Raw genomic sequence first — 5779 nt, forward strand, 5'->3', positions numbered from 1 at the left:
ACCTCTTGAGATGCTACTCCCAGAGAGAGAGAGAGAGAGAAGGCTGCATCCCCATCAGAAGGCTCTTGGAGAGAGAAAGAGAGCGTTCTGGGATATGGGAGATGCAACCGGCACAAAACGGCAAAAGCAAGTGATGGGGGATCAAAAGGTGTGGCAAAGCAGCACAGGAAGGTCGAGTAACAACAGGTAAGGGTGTGAGAACGAATTAACATGTGGGTTCCCGCATGTCAAGGAAGGTGGTGAGATCTCAGTATATCTGCCCTCCGGCAAGTCAAGGGAACTCGTACTGACACTCAAAACCTCTCGCCGTGAGTGGAGGTGCAACTCAAAATCTCCCGCGGTGCCTGGGGGGAGAGAGAGAGAGAGAGAGAGAGAGAGAGAGAGAGAGAAGGGGCTGACGTGGCAGCTGGAGGTGGAGGGATAATGGATTCCGCACCTGTTTGCAACCACGTGGAGAACCTTTTTAAGCTTGCATTGCCGTGTAGATAACTGAAAGAGGAAGTTGCAATCAATGACCTGCGCAGAGTGAGGGAAGTTGCCTGCTGAGCGAGCGAGCGAAGTTCTCTAGTCTTCCGGGCCAGCGATGGCGAATTAACGAAATTCTTAGCAAACGCGGTCGGATCAGTTGAAGAAAGCCCAGATGAGTCCATGCTTTGTGCGGAGGTCCTTGGTCATCTTGACCAGGTTGTCAAAGAATGGGTGAACCACGTGACCACGAGCAGAGGCTTCAGCGCAGACATCGATGTCCCGGCGCAGACATCGATGCCCTCTGTGTTGGCCCTCGACATGCTACTCGAGAGGAAGATTTCTTCATCCTGCTTCATGACATGCTCCCAGAAGCCCATGTTCCTCTTCTCAAATTCAAGTTCCAAGGCATTTCAGTAGATCTGTTGTATGCAAGGCTTGCGCTTTGGGTCATTCCAGAGCAAAGCGTGCGAAGTCTGAATGGATGTCGGGTTACTGACCGCATACTGCGCCTTGTTCCGAACATTCTGGCATTTCGCACCACTCTCCGGTACAAAGCTTCTCTTGCAGTGCCATCCCTATCCCTGCGAATACAAAGCTTCTCTTGCAGTGCCATCCCTATCCCTGCGAATTTGTAGATAAGTCCAAACAAGTACAACGTCACACAGCCTTTTTCATGGGATTGCAGCGTGGCCGTGCAGGTGTTCCCGTTCAAGTCGAAGGCCAGCAGCAGTTCAATATACAGGGGGCTGTTGCAGAGTTTAGGCATGCAGTCAATAGTTATTGCCACAGAAAGCCTGGCATGGAAGTTCATGTTTCCCACATACGAAGGAAGCAGATCCCGGCATTTGTTTTCCCTGGTGGTGTGCGCCCGTCAAGGCCGCAAAAGCCTTTAGTCTCCCAGAACTGGAATCATTGAGCAACTCTCCACCATCGTCGCATGCGCAGGAAGGCCAAGCTGGGGGTGAACGTGATGAGTCGAGAAACTCTTTACCAAAGCGACAGAAGGCCCGTCTCAGGCCAACTCATTCATCAAGCATCTTTCCTTCAAGGAGGCAAGAAGATGCATGCACAGATTATGTGAACGATTTTCTGTGTCATGACATTAAGTGGTCAGCAGGCAAAGCTTCAGACAAGCTGTCAGATCCATCAAAGAAACGGAAATGGGCTGCCGATGCCAACAGAACACATTCTCTGTAAACATTTTTTTGATTAACTAATGCAATAATCAAAATTTTCACAATTTTAGTCTCCTTGAGGATGCAACTAACATTCTCTGTAAACATTTTTTTGATTAACTAATGCAATAATCAAAATTTTCACAATTTTAGTCTCCTTGAGGATGTAACTAACATTTGTGTTACTCTCTTTTGAACTCATTTGTCCACCAAGTGACATGCCACTCTCTTTTGAACTCATCTGCATTGAGCGTCGCAACTAGTCTTGTGTGGTGTAGTTAATGTGTGAAGTATACTGCCTATTTATTGGCTCATTCCTAATAAAATTCGAGATTCATCGCAGCCCTCCGTTTAGTGTCGTTTCTCTTGCAGAATCTATATTGCCTATTCATTGGCTCATTTCTAATAAAATTCGAGATTCATCGCAGCCCTCCGTTTAGTATCGTTTCTCTTGCAGAATCCAGTGTTGCAGCCATTGGATGGGTACCACATCAGCATGCATAATAAATTTCAAATCTTGCAAATGATTGTCACACACGGCAGAGCAGTGGGAATATGAACCAGTGTTCTCCATGTCAGCCCATCAGAATTTGAAACATGCAACCAATCATTGCCTACATAATCTGTTGTTTGCGCAACTATGTTGCCTCCCTCCCCTGTGCAACCTATGCTTTGCCATCCACATGTAAACTCTTTAATGGCCCCCACCCCCCTGGATTTGATGGCCGGGAATGGTTGCCTTCTGACCATTCTCATAATCAGGGTGGCCAGCAGGCTCCCGGCCTCCACCGATTGCCCATGATTAATGAGAACGGTCAGTAGGCGACCATTCCCTACACCTTCACTGAGTCGTACACCGTAGTGAGACCGTGGATTGGCTTGAAAAGAGAGAGAGAGAGAGAGAGAGAGTGAGAGAGAGTCGCTTTTAGTTGCAACATTCTACCTTCTATCACACAACTTGGCCTTCCCCTAAGGTTCAGAGCCTTACTACCTATCACCAACCTTCTCGAGTATACTAAATCGATATTGCAATTGAAATAAAAAAAGTAGTAATTACTCATATTAGTTTATTTTTAAAAAGATACTATGGGTAGATTGCATGATAACTTTTTCTAAGGTAAAAAGATAAATCAAAACAAACATAGAAGCTTCATTTGAACAAGTTTATATGGAAAAAGTCTTGCCTTTGAGGAGTTCCAAAAGAAAAAGAAAACACTAGTTAAACTTTTCATACTAAGGAAATAAAAGTAAAATAAAAAACTAGAAAGTGCATCATTTATGTGAGTGCCATATAGAAATATGGTGTAGAATCGGCACAATGTCTTTCTAAATCTATAAGAAACGGAAGTCTTGCCCTTCTTGTAGTCCATTTCCTACTACATAGGCATGGTATTCATGAACAAGATAACTTACATGAATTTCTCTTTACTAATTTGGTAACCAAGTCCTTGACATGGCCACATGAAATTTTCTCTTGTAATTTCGTACGTTAGTCCTTGCCACCGCTATATTTTGCAATCAACATTTTTTGAGAGGTTACATTTTAGATAGAAAGTTCGTTAAGAACTTTATGTGTTTTTCGAAAGGCATGTAAGTTGGCATGGGGTTGGCATAAATATTCAAACAAAGTATTGCCAAGCACAACATGTTTCTCCAATAGCCATTGACTAGCAATGTCGTAGTGAATTCTCTCAACCATGTGAAGGTCTTGCATAAGTAGCACACATGATAGCCTCAAGCCAAAACAAATGTGGCAAAGCTTAACTCTTGACCATACACCACGCCATCTTTGTAAGCAGTCTATTTTTCCTTTCAGCAACACCATTTTGTTGAGGTGTATAGGTCATTGTACATTGGTGTTTTATCCCATAACTAGCCCTAAATGCATTAAACTCATGAGACATATACTTTTCAGCCATAGTACATTTAGAGACCTTTTCAGCCATAGCGAGAAATTGCTTGAAGCACATGGCCAAACCTTGAGCATTCGTCTCATAGGTTTCATAAACACTAAAGCCTCCACCTTCTCAAGATCGGCCTCTATACCATTTTGTAAGACCACATGACCTAACAAATGAGCTCCAAGTTGACCAACTTACACTTCTTTGGATTTAATTGACCACTTTCCTTGTGCAATCTTTGGAAACACAGTTTCACCTTTGATAGATGCTCAAACCTAGAACTGTAGCGTTATTTATATATCATCCGTAAACATCCTGATAAAATTACTTAGATAAGGTCCAAACACCTTGTTAATCCAATCTTGGAAAGTCATCCAAGAATCAACCAAACTATAGGGACTCCTGCGATAAGCAAAACATCCCTATGGAGAAATAAATGTAGTATTCACATTAGGAAGGGAACACTACAAGAGGCTATTCATATTAGCGACGCTCACACAGCGACGCTCAAAAAAAAAATTCCCGGCGTCGCTATGAGCGTCGCAAAGTTACTTGTAAATTTGCGACGCTCATAGCGACGGCGGCTGGGCTAAAAAACTAACAGAGAGCGCCCAAAAACTCAGATCTCAGATCTGAGTTTTTCGTCGCCCTCAAGCAAGGAGCAGGTAACGCTCTACCTCTCTCTCTCTCTCTCTCTCTCTCTCTCTCTCTCTCTCTCTTCTCCACACACACACACACACACACACACACACACACACACGAGGAGAGGAAGGAGAGCCAGGTATGCTCCTTCCCTCTCCTCACTCTCATGTTCCCTTCCCCTCTTTCTCTCTCCCTCTCTCTCTCTCTCACACACACACACACACACATAGTGTTTTTGTGTGTGAGAGAGAGAGAGAGAGAGAGAGAGAGAGAGAGAGAGAGAGAGAGAGAGAGAGAGTACAAACATAAACAAAAACGCACACACATACATAAACAAAGAATGCACACACACATTGAGAGAGGAAAAGAGAGAGAGAGAGAGCATGCATAAACAAAAAACGCACACATTGAGAGAGGAAAAGAGAGAGAGAACATGCATAAACAAAAAACGCACACATTGAGAGAGGAAAAGAGAGAGAGAACATGCATAAACAAAAAACGCACACATTGAGAGAGGAAAAGAGAGAGAAAACATGCATAAACAAAAAAACGCACACACATTGAGAGAGAAACTAATTTAACGTCGTAGGAAACTAATTAAAATTAAAAGACCTAAAGATCTAGCCGACGAGGAGTTGAACTCAAGACCTATTATTCAAGAGGGAAATGGCATAACCAATCTATCATACTTGGCATGGGTGATAGAAAGGTTATACCATTTATCTCTTTTTATTGGCACACACATCCACACAGTCGCACACACACAAGAAGAAGAGAGTTATAACGTTGTAGGAAACTATCCTAAAAGACGTTAAAGATTAGGTTAGATGTAGACTTACGTTAAATTAGATTTAGGTTTATTTAAGTTAAATTAGATTAGATTTAGGTTTATTTTTAATTAGATTTACGTTTATTTACGCTAGATTTAGATTTACGTTATATTAGATTAGATTTAGGTCTCCATAGACTGCGATGCCTGCATGAAGCGGGTGAAGAAAGCCCTCAATGGAATATAGGGTATTGTTGTCTTCACTCATGGTGGGCTCCGTCGATCCAAAAGTATTGGTGAAATGTCTTCAGAAGATAGGGAAGAAGGTGGATCTTCAGGGCGGCAAGAGTCACTACATCCCCGACAATGACCATCTAGACAACCTCTAGTCATTCAACAGCAACTTCAAAGTTAGTAACAAGAGCAAGAACGGTCCAAAGGGCCAATTGCTGTCGTCAGATGTGGATGAAGATGAGGAAGCGTCACCGCCGGAAGTTAACTCTCACATCTTTACTGATGAGAATGCCAACTCTTGCCGAGTTATGTGAAAAATTATGTGTTAAATCAATTTTAAGGTTCTTATAATCCCTGTTAGTTTAGTTCTTTCTTTTTAATATAACATAATTTACGTTAGATTTAGATTTATGTTATATTAGATTAGACTTAGGTTTATTTAGGTTTACCCACACATACACACACACACACACACACACACACACAAGAAGAAGAGAGTTTTAACTGTTGTAGGAAACTATCCCAAAAGACGTTAAAGATTAGGTTAGATATAGACTTACGTTAAATTAGATTTAAGTTTATTTTTAGTT

At 42.4% G+C, this 5779-nt stretch overlaps 2 pseudogenes; both read left to right on the forward strand.

Moving 5' to 3' along the window:
- Nucleotides 1-525: 525 nt before the first annotated feature.
- On the forward strand, nt 526-1103 carry LOC147426028 (nuclear poly(A) polymerase 1 pseudogene; annotated as a pseudogene).
- A 38-nt stretch (nt 1104-1141) lies between these two features.
- On the forward strand, nt 1142-1749 carry LOC147426029 (uncharacterized; annotated as a pseudogene).
- The last annotated feature ends 4030 nt before the right edge of the window (nt 1750-5779 follow it).

This window comes from Adiantum capillus-veneris, chromosome 24 (assembly GCF_014529385.1).
Source record: "Adiantum capillus-veneris isolate H3 chromosome 24, ASM1452938v2, whole genome shotgun sequence".
Classification (NCBI taxonomy): domain Eukaryota; kingdom Viridiplantae; phylum Streptophyta; class Polypodiopsida; order Polypodiales; family Pteridaceae; genus Adiantum; species Adiantum capillus-veneris.